Source organism: Corvus kubaryi, unplaced genomic scaffold, assembly GCF_017639235.1.
Source record: "Corvus kubaryi isolate FWS band 111438036 unplaced genomic scaffold, C.kubaryi_AGA036_p1.0 37312, whole genome shotgun sequence".
Lineage (NCBI taxonomy): Eukaryota > Metazoa > Chordata > Aves > Passeriformes > Corvidae > Corvus > Corvus kubaryi.
The window spans coordinates 3,781,339-3,796,881 of record NW_024581098.1 but is presented as its reverse complement, the minus strand read 5'-3'; the positions used below and the strand labels follow the sequence as shown (position 1 = coordinate 3,796,881).

Below are 15,543 nucleotides of genomic sequence, written 5' to 3'. Positions count from 1 at the left end.
TATATTAAAAGCTGCACAAACAGAAGTGCTGTTCAAGATGTAAAGCAAACAAAAGGAAATAAAAATACACTTACTTACAGAATTGTTTTATTTGAAGTCATTTTACATACTGTGTAATAATAGCATATTTTAAAGTTGAAGATGTGATTATTTAAAAAAAAAAAGTTGATTGTATCTTTTAAGGACTGTTCGTGTTAAATACTATGGTTCTTTTTTTAGTGAGAAGCCTTGTCAAACAAAATTTTGTTCGGGTTTCTGTTGCTTGAGGGCAAAATAACTTTCATAGCATTGAGGGAGGCATGCTGTTGCAGCCCCACAGCAGAATGCTCATGCTGCCTGGCAGCACAGGAACACAACAGCAAGCTTGAGAGAACATGTATGAAAGCAGATAGATAGGAATTTGTTCTCGTTGCCATGGTGTTGGACACTGTTTACTTCACCTATCAGCTGAGTCTGGTTCTTCCCCTGTCTTCTGGAGACCTGCAGACCCGACCTGTAGCCAGGTTCAGCCTCAGAGAGGCAGTCAGGTCCCAGTAGCATATGGACGAGAAATGTATGGGTTTTTTCTTTTCTTTGAAATAAGGTTTCTGGCATTTGTGGCTGAGGAGGAAAGCTCCAGATGGTGAAGTGTGCATTATCTGTTCAGTGGTGTTTCAGGTAGCCTAAACCCCTCCTAAGCACACAGTCAGCTGGCCACTGGAGCTTACAGCCGTGGATTAGCAGCAGGAGCCCCACAGAGATGGGTTCTGCTTCTTCTGCCCTCAGGCCCTGGGACAGGCGAGGCAAATTAGGGGTGGTCCTGAGGTCTCATTTAGGTGGTGGCCTCTTTGCTGCAGTCCCACTCTACCTGCCAGACTGTACAATTGCTCGCAAATAGAGATGCTTAGCTGTTCTAAAATTTGTGGCAGCTTAATGTTTATCTCAGTTGAGGGACCGGATGAGTGTTGCACATCAGTTTCCCTCATAGTACGTGCCAAGCTGTAAATATAAAATGCCAGGTTGTGGTTATAAAAGCAGTCTGTCAGATATATATGGCACACTTCCCTTGATACCCTTAAACTAGGTAAAACAAAGCAGACCAGACATGCCATATCCATTTTAGCTTTTCAGCTACTAATGTCATGGTGCTGTCTTCAGTGACTTTGGTTTTATCATGGTGCTATAACTGCCAGTGAACTACTGTACTTAAAAGGTTGTTGGCATATCCTTTGTCATTTTGAAAATAAAATATCCTTGTCTCCCTCTGGCTGAGTGGTTAAATCACACTACAGTGGCCCTACTTGATAATTTTCTCATGAAAGACTCAAATCCTAGGGTTAATTAAAGCATGGAATAAGTATCTAGGGAGGCATACATAAATGCTAACAGGATTCCTACCACATATCTACAGAGGCAAACATCACCATGTATAGTTTATGCTAAGCTGAGAAAAGGAAGTCCTTAGATCTCTTAAAAGGCAGAATTTCTATATTTTGTGACAGATGTAGGCAAAAAACCCCCCTTCAAACGATAACAAAACCACACAAAATTGGATAATGGCAGTGTGTAAATATATCCTTAATAATCATAGGAATTAAATGTTCTGGGAGACTGTATAAAGCATTGTATTTGCAGGAATCTTAATACCCATTCCTATCAGAGGAACCTGGATCTAGGATCAGAAAGCAAGGAGGAGTGCTTTGCCTGACTGCAACTGCTGAGGAAACTTTAGCAATCAAAATTATCTACTGATAACATAATCTGGCCAGTACAGCTGGGCAGAATATTATAGAGAAGAACTGCATGATTCATAATGATAGATGATCAGAAATATTGCTCAGCTCCTTGTCTAAAAGCCCTGCTTCTGAGAACATCCGCTGACACTCACCATCCACCCCTGGCACAAGCACCGACTCAGAGGGAAGGGTGGCACTTCCTGACTTCCACCCACCTCCTTGGCTGGCCTCCATTTTGCCCACAAGGTTTGCTTTTCTATACTGGGTTGACCTTCTTCAGTTTGTGCTGGTTAGGTGAGGTAAAGGCAAATAAACGGATGAAGTGACCTAGAGCTTTAGGCAGAAGCCCTCATCACTATTCTCTCAGCAGGTATAACCACTCTGGCATAAGGGGATTCTGCAGAGGATCCCTCCAGCCCCTGGATCACCTGGATTTTAGGTCTGCACTCCTATAATTTATTTTGCTCATTTGAAAAGAGGTTAGGGTTTGTCTGCTTAGACCAGAACCTTAGGAGATGTACTGATACCATCTGCTTTAAGCATCCAACTTGGATGCATTTCAGACAACAGCGTTAGGAGCAGCAATTCCAGTGACTTCAATGTAGAGAGGCAGATGTCTCTACATGGGCAGTTCAGGTCATTCATGTTAGATTCTTAAAATAGAATATATGCAAATTCAGGCTGTCTGCTGCCTTCACCTTGTCCATTGCTTATGTCTGTGTATATCTTAAAGGTGATTTATCATTGAACTGCTGAAAGAGACCTTGCACTCTTTTAAAATTGTCTGCCCAATGTAAAAAAAAGGCATCTGCCTTAGGCCATGCCTGCATGCCAATTACAGCATGTGTGCCCCCAGCACACATTTCACACCTAAGCTGCTTGGGAGGTGGGAATGAGGTGCTGGGTGGGTGGGCAGTGGTGGGGGAGGAGAGAGCAGGAGGTCTGGGCAGGACTGGCAGGAGCCCCATTCCTTCTGGGTGAGTGGCCCGGGGCCGGTGGCTGGGCTATTTTAGCCCCGATGGTTTTTGAGGCAGTTTGAGCTATTGCCTTCGCAGAAGTATGTTAAAATATAAATGAAGAAATGTGTTTCATGTAAAACCGTCTCTGCAGGAGTGTAGAAGCAACCGTGGTAGTAGGGAACCTAATGGCCAGTTTATTTGTGGATGTTTTTTTAAATGCTTCCTTTTGAGAACCATAAGAAAAAGGCTCTTTTATCAAACTGCTCCCTGGCCCCTTGTGTTTGCATGTTTGCTCCATTGCTTTGGAAGTGCTCAAGCTGTCACTCTGCTGTAGAGTTGTAGTCCAGTCTTCAAACATTTGTTCCTGCCAGTGTTACAGTGCTGCTTCATACAGCATCACTGGCCTTGTATTCAGTGCCATAGTAACCATTCTCTGGAAGGGCAGCAGGACGAGGCAAGGAATATGTCAAGCACCTGAGAGAGAGAGAAATGCAAAGCCTGACTTGACAAAGTCCTAACATGGATGGCAAATATTTGACACTGTTTTGTGGTGGCTGGTGAGTTCTCCCCAGGAAGGAGAAATACAGAAATGATTCAGAATAGTGAGCAAAAATTCCAAGTGGCCCACCAGTAATTAACAAGGACATTGCACAGACCAGTCCTGTGTTGGAAAGAGTGTGCTGCCTGTAGCAGCATGGGGAACACAGGTCAACCCCTTCAGTTCCTAGGCTGTTCATAGGCACTCTTGGGGAAGAGGTAAGAATGGTGAAAAATACCCTGGAAATTATGTATATCTTCCTTGCTTGCTTGCTTTCTTCCTCTCTTTTTCTCTTCCCCTGCCCATGTATCTGGATTTTCTCAGTTGTTCAGCAATCCTGTAGGAGCCAGCTGAGAAGCTGGCAGGCTCCTTGCAGGCATCCATGGAGGTGTGTGCAGGCAGGGTCACTGTACTTGCTCTCTGCCAAGGTAGGGTTACTCATTTGGCTTGGTGTGGCAGCATCCCTGGGTGGCACACCTGTCTTCCCAGCCACCCCAGGGGTCCATCACTCGTAGGCAAAAAGCAAGACTGAGCCCAGGCTTCAAAGGGTTCTTTTCATTCTGACCCATTTTGCTTAAAGTGCTTTATTTTGCATTCAGAATTTAATCTCAACCAGAGGCACACACTGTGTAAGAAATCCCACTCATCAAATAATCGAAATCATTTTTTGGGACACTGCAGGTTCTTGCACGATAGGGCTTGAGTGTTTGTTTGGCTTTCAGTGGCATGCACTGCCAGCTACCAGGTAGTTATATCCTCAGGGAGGAGGGAATAGGGGGAAGGAGGAGCTGTAAAGACTTCAGTTGTCACAACCTTTTTTCAGCTATTACGAGATAAGGGCGCAGTTTTGTAACACAAACTCTGCCTGCCTCAGTGCAAGGTCTCTCCTGTGCCAAACCCAGGCTGCTCTCTCCTGTCTCTGCTGTTCGCCTTCCCAGCCATGCTGGAACTGGAACAAAATAGTTGCAGTGTCATGAAGCAGCTCAGCCGCAGAGAGGACTCTGCGTTGTATTCCCACCACTGTGGCCTGAGGCATTTTAATTTGAGAAGGGCAGCCGGCTAAGCTTGAGCCGGACTTGGGCTTGTTAGCACTGGTGCAGCCACGGCTGTGCCCTCTGGCTGTCCCTGCCCTCCTGTGCAGTGGCTTGCATGGGGCTCGGGGCACTGGAAAGCCATGCTGGATCCGTGCTGTTGGGGCCTGCAGAGCCTAGGTCCCTCAGGATCATCTGGTGGTGACTTCCAAGTGACTGCAAGAGTTGCCTGCATCCAGCATGGCAGGCTGTGAACCAGAGCTGGCACAGCATTTTGACACTCCTCAGGAGCCAGCTGGGTGCCCTTGCACTGTGCCCAGCAGCTCTGCCAAGACACAGAGATTGGCTCAGCCAGGATGCATCTTGGATCAATGGGACTTAATGGTCCTCGCTCCTTGTGAAAGCAGTTAAATGTGGAAAGAAGTCTGGGCACTGGTCTTTATATAAAGGAAAGCCTAAAACTGTGATAATCTCTGGCTCAGAAATCTGACAGCAAACAGACCCAACCACAGGTTGTTTCCTTTTAGTGTCTCGCAATCTCCTGGGGTTGCAGCCCAGCTTTCAGCCCTTTGGGCAGCACTGGGGAGGCCTTTTCTCCTCACTGACCCAAGCAGCTGCCTGATGCCTGGGTAGGGATGCTGTGAAGGAAGTCATGCTGTCTGTTGGGCAAGTGGGGCAGTGAGATGTGATTCCCTGTGCCATGTCCTGCTTGGCTTTGGAAGTGCCAGAGCAGTGCCATTATCCCATCCCACACTGCCTTTTAAAAGAGAGAGTCAAGTCTTGGCAAGTCTGCTGCGGGCTGAGTTCATCCAGAGGGAGTCAGCACTCACAGGAGCCAAGTTTTACCTTTATTTTGTATGGCTTGAGTATTGTGTGAGAGGATCGGTTACCCTATGGCAGAAGGAACAGAGCCCTCTAGAAGGTTCAGTAGCATTTCTGATGAGAATATACATTGATGGGAAAATAGCCATTCGTCTTAGAAGCACATATGTGCTTGATGCCATCTCTGTCAGGCAGTCCCTGCCCAACAGGTGTTTAAAGAAAGGCAGAGTAACCTTCCTGTGAGTACATTTGACATTGGCTCCTTCTCCTGTTGCATTTCCCAGGTAGTTATTAACTGACTCTGTTCCAGAACAGTAAGCACGTGATGATGCTTCAAGCCGTGCCCGACTCTTTCCGTACAAAAGTAACTGCCATCTGGAAGCTGGTTTCCACCTTTCTTAGCACATTCCAGGTGCCTACCTGTGTTTAAAAAAACCTGTAGAGTTCAGGGCTGTCTTCCATTACTGATAGGCACAATTTCTAAAACTGTCTGGATTTTCCTGCAGGTCCCCTGAAGTTTTTTACAAATCCATGGGATGAAGGAGAGCTGGAACACAGCAGGAAAGATAAAAACTGTGAAAGCGTGAAATCATGAGTGACACAGGAGCTTGCTTTTGGCCTTGGGACATCAGAGCAGACATGAATTATTGAAATTATGGCTCTGTTAATCTATGTGTTGTCAGCCCTTCTGTAAACAGTGAGCAGGTGCTGTACGACCGCAAGTTCTGTTGAGTGGGAAAGCCCTCTGGTCACAGGGTGGGGGGGACTTCTGCTGGGGCTCCAGCCTGCAGCTTCAGCTGCCTGACCTGGATCGTACTGATGGTTCATACTGAGGGATATTGCTCTTCAAAAGGCTGTGTTCATTTCTTTTATAACAGGTGATGTTGTTTAATAGTCCATTAGACTCCCTCAGTAGGTTTTCTTTTTCACTTTTTTACTCTGTACAGAATTTGAGTGAAGCCACTAACAGTACTCAAGACAGACTGTAATATTAAGAGATGTGCATAGAAGGTTTGCTTGCCTTTCAGCTTTTGGGGCTTTTTTGCAATTGTTTGTGTGTGAAGTACTTAACACGGAGCTTGCAAACAACTGTGTAGCGGTTGAAACTCAGACACATTATTCAACTTCAGGCTGTGCTTTATGGCCTATCTGTTCTGATAGTCAGCATCAGGGGAAGAAAATTCACTGTGTATTAACAAGAGGATGGCACTGAGTAATTGTAGAGATTATTCTGTGGAGAATCCTCTTGCACCATGTGTTTCGACCCTGTATCCAGAGTGCCAGACAGAATTTTAAAAGTGAATCAATAAGTAAATACCTGTTTCAAGGCAGAGTAAGGTGACACTTCCAGGAGCCTCCATGGCTGTTTTCCATCTTCAGCGATCTCTTAGAACAACTGCAGCTTTGAGCATCTTCAAAACTGGAGATCTGTGAATTCCAAAGCCAGCTTTTGCTGACAGATACAGCAAGATGCAGATTCCACAAACAGCTTTGGCAAGCCTTGTATGAAAATAGGGTAAAAATACTATGAATTAACTTGGATAGAGTTTGACTCTACTTATAAAGCAGTAAAAGAGAATGAATTAGTAATTAGGGGTTTATTTTTATTTTTATTTTGGACTCTAACGTAGTGGGTTGAGGTCCGTGATTGCAGTAGCTGGTTTTTTCTACATCTTCCATTATGCTCAGATAAATGGAGAACTAAATAGAAAAGTAGACTTTTTGATGATGTAGTTGCTGAACTACATTCTTAATTCAGGCACTCCTGGAGCAATAGTATCTTTCACACCTTGAACAGGATTTTAATCTTGAAAATGAGAAGCAGTTTGGACTACTCTAAATGCCTAGCACATTTCGGGGAAGGCAGGTTCCTGGGAAAACCTCATTAGGACCACTTCAGGAAAGCAAGGCGCAGTTCATATGGCAGATATCAGGTTGCTGCCACTTCAGTCTCTGCTCTTGCAGAAGCTTTCTGCGGGTGAAAGCCTTGGCTATGTTGCGTGTTCTGTCCTTTTCTGTGCTGAAACTGCTGGAGGAAAAATTTGGCCTTGCTTTGCAGGAAGAATTTGTTCTCAAAGATGCAGTTACAAGACTGGGACCTTAGAGGTGATAATTCATGTATTCTAGTACACTTCCCAAGGCAGACTTTGAATGGTATTACTAAGATGTCTCAGTAGTGCAAGAATACATTTGAAGCTGTACAGCATCAATGTTTAACTCAAAAGGCTCTGCTGTGGTTAGTCCTCGCTCTTATTCTAGTAGGGCACTATTAATAATGATTATTTCGTACTTTACAGAGAAATTATTTTCTGTTCCACAAGCAAACAATTTCGTAAACCTTTTTTCCCAGACCACAATAGTGGAAGTGCATGGTTTCTTTGTTTCTGAAGGTGTAAATCTGGTGTTTGTCACCTGTACTGGCTCTGTATCTGTACCTGTATTACCACTGCATTTCTGACTGCTGAGCATGATTTTGTGATTGCAGTTCCTATGGAGATAAGGACCTAAATTTTGAAACCAGTGAATGGCAGGAGCAGAAAAATAATGATTATCTGTTTAAGGGGTGTTGATTTCATACTATTGACTCATTTGTTTTCTTAAAAATAAACCCCAAGTCGTCCCCCAAAGCAAAACCTATAGTTTGTGTCTCTCTTTTGAGACTTTGCCGCTACTTAGCTCTCACAGGTGACATGAGTCTATCTGGGTTAGATTTGCTGCACAAGAAAACAACCCTGACTTTTACCGGGTGGGTGGACAGGAAAAAAACCCAACTTTTTGTCAGTCTTTTGTGTTGCAGCAGCTGGATTCATTGCTGCTATAGCAACACACCACATGATGAGGTGTATTAGATTGCTCTGCGCAGAACACGAGGGGGAGAAGGAACACAGCTCCTTGCTGAAGGTAAAGGTTGCACTGGAGTTTCTGGTGGAGAGCTGGGGAAGGTCAAATGCTCCAGCTCCCAGCACATGCTGTGCACAGCGGAAGGTAGAGGCGTGTGGAGGTGTTAAACTGCAGAACCAGGTAAGGTACAGCTGCATCGATTAACCTGAGATCTTAACCCTCCTCTGTGTGGCAGCTCAACTTTCCAGAGAGTTTTCTCTTAGCTTTTCCAAGTGTTGGGGTTTTTTTAAAGTTGCTTTGCTAATGTGACAATGTGAAAACATTGGCAATGGTTGAAACTGTTAGAGGGACTCTTCTACTGCAGAGAGGCCAGTCTTACAGATTAGGAGGTGATTGTCCTCAAATCAATGCAAAAAGTATATATAAGGGGTTTTTTGTTGTTTCAGTTTCACTTGAAGATGTTGAACAAGTTTTGGTTTTGTTATTGTCTGCACAGTGGTTCAGAACATCTCTGTTGTCAGTCAGAATTTAGGGCATTATCTACTTAGTGATTTTTATTATCAGTACTTTCAAATTATCTACTCCCTTTAGCATTTATTAACATTTCTTCCTCTCTCCCTCCCAATCTGCTTCATCAGGGTGCCTGAGTCTTCTTGGAAATGAATTTTCATGTAATTTACTCCTTCGGGTTTTCTGCTGCCTCCTTAAACCTAGCAGTGTTGTTAATGCAGTTAAACAAACATTAGTGCACCTGTAAAGACATGAAAGTGGAAACAGTGCCACAGGTTATTGTGGGTTTTACCCTGTTAACCATTCATCCACCCAGGTAAAGAGAAATAATTAATGTCAGCCTTGAACTTCTATGTTTATTCAGACCCATGTCAAACTCAAAAAACTATTCACTCCCCCATGTTCTTTTTGCACCTTTTCTTTTGCTTTTACTCATCACTAGGTTAAATATGTCAGGTTTTCAAGTGGCATCCTTTAGGTGGAGGAAGACAACAGTACTTTAGAAGGGGAAAAACTGAGGGACCAAAACGGTAGTGGAGAAGATGGTGAACCTTCCTGAAACTCAAGTTAGATGGTTTAGTACTTTTCCTGCTTCCCATGAAGGGTTACCAACATTTTGAATGCTTTTCTATTATCTACAACTTAGAACATATTTCTTTCTTACCACTTACCACTACTTTAACGTAGGGCAACGTATCAAGAGTGTTGAAATGTGCAGTTTTCCTCCACTGCCCTAAGTAAAAGATTTCAAGCAACCCTTCTGTTTCTCCAGATACATTTATAGCCCTGGTGGTCCAGAGTTCAAAGCGCTCATTGCCACTATTGGCAGACTGGAAGCATTCCTGTGCAAAGTGAGGGATGTTGCAAAGGCCAGACCTTCCCTTTACTCACCCCTTTCAGTGGCAAGAAGGGACAGTCTGAGTTGGGGTATAACTGAGCCAAACCTTGAGTGGTAGGCAGCTTTCCCACAGCACAGAGCAAGTGTGCTTTGTGCCGCACTGTGGGAACTGTGCAGTCACAGCTCAGGGTTGAGTGAGGCTCCCCTGGCTGTAATGAGGTGACTTCAACAGAGTGGAAGAAGCAGCCACTCTGCCTGTCAGCTCACAGGAGAGAATTTGTGAAATAAAAAACCATATAAACGTGCAGTCCATTAAGGATCGCTGATCCCAGAATGAGACAGGTTTGCAAGAAGTTGAGTAGGGGTTCTTGAAAATGAGTATTTAGAAAGGGTGGAAGTCTTTGAAGGGGAAGATTAGCTGTACAAGGGAAAACTCAAGCGAAGTAGGACAGTGACAGTGATTTAGCTCTGATTCCACCACTTCAAGCAGAGCAAGGGAGTCCAGGTCAAATTATTTAAGCAATCAATGGAGCTTAATCTGTCTAGATTTAGGGACCCTTGTTTGATTGGGTGAATGAGGAACCTAATTCAAACACCCAGGAGCTCTTTCACTAATACAACCCATTCATTGTGGCCCAAGTGTAAGGCACCAGGGATGCAAGTGATTCATAGCATAGTATCACTAACACACTGTCTAGCTGTTACAGAGATGCACTAGGAGTGAGTTTGTCCAGGGAATTAAAAAATTAAGGAATCTAGATAAAAGGAAACAGAGTTCCTTCTTACTGAGTACTGCCACTCTCCATTTGTGTTTGGAATCACAGATGTAATAGTTTATCACAAGGAAGGGAGAAAAGGAAGTGAGAGTATCAGTTAAAGGCTGCATTATTGAGCAAAACAACTTTGGGGAGAGTGTCCAGCTAGTCATCTTTGCTAGACTAGCAAAAAGGTAAGAGATTATGGATGTCTGGGTATCAAAAATCATATTCTTGATGAAGCATGGTGAACAGAAGGAGTATGAGCACTATCAGTAAAAGGTGGCTTCCTTCACCAAATACCATTCCATTGCCTGGGTTTTTTCTATGACCATATAAGACTCTACAGATGTTCTTAAAGATTATAATCCTGATCATGGTTTGGTGAAGAATAGCATGTTTTCAAATACCACATTTTATTTATTTATAGGATCTGTGAGTACATATGAACCTTCCCCCTTGGACTTTTGTTCCTCTTACTTTCTACTGTCTCATTAACCCCTCTGAATCTTTTTTAAAACCTTCAAAACAAATAATACGTGCTGCTAGCTGAAACCTCTGAAAGGTGAAGTAAAACAAACAATAATTCTTTAGTTTATGGGTGCCTCTTGTACCTGAACCAGCTGAGAAAGTCATGGAAGACTGCTAAAATGCACTACTGTGCCATGAGAATAAATTTACTGCACAGTTTTGCAATGCAGATTTTATTCAGCATTAAAACTGTAACTCATTAATAATGTCAACAAATTTGCAAGGGAGATCTCATCTGCCCACTCCTACAGATTAAATCACACAATTTATTGATATGATAATCTTTTTACTAGATTTGAATTTGTGGAAAACAGCAGAAGTACCTAAGTGACTTGACTGGAAAGAAAAAAATTAATCCATTGAACTGACATGACTGTGTGTCAGCCTCTGAGAAGAAAGAAATCTGGAATCTTGATTAGTAGAAATCAAAACAGACACCAAATTGCAAGGCTACGTGATATGATGTGTATATGCCTTGTATGCAAATAGTAACGTAGGCAAAATTCCAATATGGAACAACTTGCAGTGACTAATTGATATAGGAATATGTGCACCAGTAGGAGCAGGCCAGTCCCTCACTCAACCATCAGATGGCTGTGATATTTTTCTAGGGATAAATATGTACAAGGATGATTACAGTAGCAGATGCTAACTCCAGGAGCTTGGGCTCCACATCCGAATGTTCATCTGGCTCAATCAAAATGAACAAAAGCGTTTCCAAAGGGAGGGCTAACATCTCCAGGGCCGAGTGGGCACTGGCAGCAGTCCAGAGTGTCTTCTTCACATGCAGGAACTGTGCTCTCAGGAACAGTTATTTCCAAGAGGTCCAGCCACTTAAAGCATTCAACATGGAAAATTAAAGAAAAGTGTTCTCTTTGGAAGAAAGCTGGCTGTGAAATCATCCTGGGAGAAGTTGATTCAGTTCTTCCTAGAGCACAAGAGCTTGTGGCATCAGGATGTTTATCTCCAATGTCTGTTGGGCTGGCTTCACCCATTTCAGCTTTAAGTATGTGCTGAAACAGGTCAAACACATTCACAACTTGTAGAAAAAGAAGCTCTGGTCCAGGACTGCTGTGGCCTCTAAGCAAGGAAAGGAGGCTTGTATATTAATGCCTCAAGGACAGATGTAAAGCTGCCATTTGGCCACATTTATCTGTGGTCAGACTTCCTGTAATTCTTTTTCTGAGGAGCTTGCTTTCAGTATTGCCAAGTCCCAGGTGCTCACAGATCACGAGTCTATGCTACAGAGCAGTCACGAGATGCTAGAGCTCCCCTGCTTTCAGGCTTGTTGCATGTTGTTTTCTGCAGCTGTGAACCGTGGAAAACTTCTTTGTTCTTTTGCAGAGCAAAAGAGTCTGTTCAGCCTCCTGTTTCCAGTATTACAGCCTCTTAAGGAAAAAATGCCAAATGCTGTGACACCCTGAAATTCTCTTATCCTGATGGAGTAGTAGAGGTACAGCCGAAAGAAAAGCTCTTTAAGGTGAGCATATAGTGCAGACACCCTAAAACTTAAAGATGCATTTCGGAATATGTGCAAATGATTATTTTCAGTAAGGAATTAACTTCCTATGAAAGAAGAAAATCAGCTCCTTTAGCCAGAAACTCAGGGCTTCTGGTGAGTCTCAGAGATGTTAGGTCTTTGAGTTGAAAGGGAGCACAGCTTCTTCCAACAGATTTGTCCCCCAATAAACCCGTGCTGAGATAGTCTGTGGCTCTAAACATCAAAGACTAAAGCTCCTATCCAGATGCTGAGCTAAGGAAAAGCTCTTCTCTGTGATTCTATCACCTCCTCCATCAACTTCAGGCTATACTAATTAATTAATCTATGACAAGACACCTCCCTCCCTCCCTGCCTGTCCCATGTAGCCCAAGCCTCAAATACTTGCTTTTGAGTGTGCATATATGCACAAGTGCACACGCAGACACACTTAAAGTAATTCATGTTTGTCATTAGACACAAATTATTGGGTTGAATTACTTCGTTTTACATGATTTCCAGAAAGAAAGACGACTGATGAAAAGATGAAATGTCGTGAGCTCTTTTATTAAAGATAAGTGACCTAAGAAGTGCTGTCAGATTGGGTCAAGGAGAGTTGGCTTGCTAACTGCAAGTCTCCCTTCCTTTTGCTGGGCAGGTAGTCTGTTAATGGTGTCAAGCTGTGTGCTGTTCCTCTGAGATGCTGAAGCAGCTCTGGTTGCTTCTGGGGCCAACCATCCCAGCCTCACTGAGAGCCGCAGCCGAGCCTGGACTGAAAGCAGCTGGATTTGCAGGGCTGAGAGGCACTGTGCCACCCACCCACCTACTAATTGTAATTAGGAATGTTCCTTCTCACACGTTTATGTCACGAGGTGGGGACTAAAAGCCTGTTGGCTGTCTCTAGTTAGGAGTATTTTTGTGTGGAGTGCTTCTTAGAATGGAAAGAGGCAGATTAGACTTTCAAGCACCCTTTGACAACAGCGCTGAAGCTGAGGGTGCACTGAGGAATGCTAATACTGGAAAACTAGGAACATCTTGACTGTTAATTCTGCTGAAGTTAGCAGAGCAAGACAAAAAAAAGGGTTGGGTTTTTTTTCATTTTCGTAACCCCTGGGCTTCATAAATGCATCACCGTTCTTTATTGACAATTTGCCCGGAAAATCATTGCTGACATCTTACCTAAGGATTTATTATCATTCCAGTCAGGCTATCTTTCACTTATGTTAAAGATTTCCTGGATTTTTACCAGCCTTAAATTATATTGAAAGTAGGCAGATGAACATTTAAATTAAAAGGTTAATTGAAACGGAAATATTGCACCGGCACAGTTAATTTGTTTCAGTTTAAATGTTTATTAGCTTAATTGAATATTTACAGAACCAAGACCAAAAAAAGTTGTGCATCTGTTTCCACAAACACAAAAGTAAATGTACTTGTGTTCAAAAGGTAAATACCCACTAATAACCCTTAAAAACAGCAGTCTGTAAGAGTGTATTTCCAAAACAAGGAATGTTCTTCTGTAGCTAAACATCAATTCTTTTATGATTTCCTATCAGTCCCAGTTTCTTTTATGGTTCTTTAGGATTTATGAGCACACTGAAGTCCTCAAAGGTATCAAGAGAAAGAGCTTACGTGGTACTAACTCTTGGGGCAGGAAACACTGGTAAGATCTTCTGCCTGACAGGAGATAACCATATGATTCTCTTGTCTTCCCTGTGGAGTTTTTGAGATTGATCATCGAGATCCTCATGAGGAAGAGTTGTTAGAGAAATCTGTCTGCTTTTCTTTTCCCTAATTGGAGAGGAGTCAGGAACTGCAGGAAAGGGAAAAGTGATCCTTTCTGGATTTCCTGGAAGAAACCATATTTCAGTTAGTTGGCTTTCCTAGGGTGCCTAATTTAATAGCACGGTCAAACTGTATTCCCAGTCTAGGGGGCAACTTCAACAGGAGTAGTAACACCAAAATTTAACTGGTCAGACTTCATCTGTATGAATACAAATGTGGTTTTTAGACAGAACAAGTGCTGCAACAAGGAGTAACACATTATTTGGAATATGTTTAAACATGAAAAAGTGCTTTAATTGGATTCTTTTAAAGAAGTTTATGTTTGAATACATCTAAGCTTAACAAAAATGGTATTGTGTGATTTTCTACTCAAAGAAATGTTATGGCCCTAAATAGCAACAGAAATGGATTCCTTCCCACCCAATGTCTAATAGATGGACTATTTTAAATTCTGCTTCATCCCCTGTATTAGTTTCCTGAGAGGATTTCCATCATGAGGCTTTAGGGAATGCACTTAAGCACTGAGCTCTTGAAACTGTGGTAATTTTTAATCTTTAGCAAGTATCCAGTTAGACTTCATTGGCTTTATGGCACTCAAACTCCTCTTCACATCTTCCTAGGTAATTTTCTCCTTACAGCATCGGTCCAAGTTTTACAGGTGGATGTACTGGGACAGTATTATACCAAAAACACCAGCTTGTAACACGTGGGAAAGGGGCTTTCATCTCAGTACATGATTTTGTGAGTTTATACATCTTAGCAGGACTGCAGGATGGAAGACAGTTGGTAGTCTTGGGCAATGATGTGGATACAAAGGTCAGGATATGCCTCCTGTTTTGCTGGAAGTGTGGCCATAGGAATCTTCAAAGAATATTATCCTACCCTGTAACTAACTGCATCAGTCCTGAGCATCTTAAATGTGCTGCTTCCTGTGGCTTGAGAAACAAAGCCTAGTCCTTTGGCCTCTAAGCAAAGAGTTACTGTTTGATTTTGATCATTTCCTGTCAGCCATTCGTTGTTTCCTGAGCAGTGCACACACAGCTCCCACGTCAGCAGCCGTCCAGCAGGTGCCCAAAAGCTTCTCTGGTGCACTGCTTCAAACTGATGCGCTCTTCATCAGGAGGCTGACCAAAAATACCTGTTCTTGTTTTATTCCACAAGCCCACTGGGTTTGTTCCCTGTTAGAAATGTAGCTGTTGACCTCTGACAACTCTGTGTGCAAAAGTACAATTCAGTGTCTTCAGTGGGCTTTGAAAATACTTCCCATATCTTAATCTGAAGGGCACTGATAGGAACCCCTTAGCTTCCAGGCTGCACGTTCCTTGTATTTCCTTTCTCCTCTGGTATCCCCTCTGCCTTCCCTTGTCTGCATTGTCACTCCCTTCTCTCCCATCTTATTTCTGAAGTGCCTTTAAGTGCTTTTGTACTGGAAACTTGGAAATCCCTTCCCTAACTGCCAAGATAATGTGTTACAGGGGAACAATGGTGATGTCTGCACCTTGAACACTTAACAATGATCTTTGGAAAGGAAAATCTGTGGGTGAATGACAGAAGGTGATGATGGGTGATTGTGAGCACAGAGACAGGGCATTGCCTGCTTGTGAAAGAAGAAACCTGTTCTTACAGCTGCATCGTGTGTAAGGTTATGAAACCAGCTCCTGCCATGCCGTCTTTTTCATGTTGTTGCTGCACCTCAATGCTGAGTCTCCTTTACAGAGTGAATTTATTACAGTGATACATT

The 15,543-nt window shown here is 43.1% G+C and overlaps 1 protein-coding gene across 7 annotated transcripts in view; it reads left to right on the top strand.

Annotated features, from left to right (window-relative positions):
• Window positions 1-15,543, top strand: part of DTNA (dystrobrevin alpha) — a 223,463-nt gene that overhangs the window by 91,090 nt on the left and 116,830 nt on the right. Inside the window, exon 1 of one of the 7 annotated variants that reach the window (XM_042029073.1) lies at window positions 7,953-8,086. The exons of 5 other annotated variants lie outside the window; for them this stretch is intronic. The gene's annotated coding sequence lies outside the window, so the exon portion shown is untranslated. Of the gene's footprint in view, window positions 1-7,952; window positions 8,087-11,919; window positions 12,021-15,543 lie in introns of those variants that run through there. One more of the 7 variants, XM_042029074.1, reaches the window with a different exon arrangement.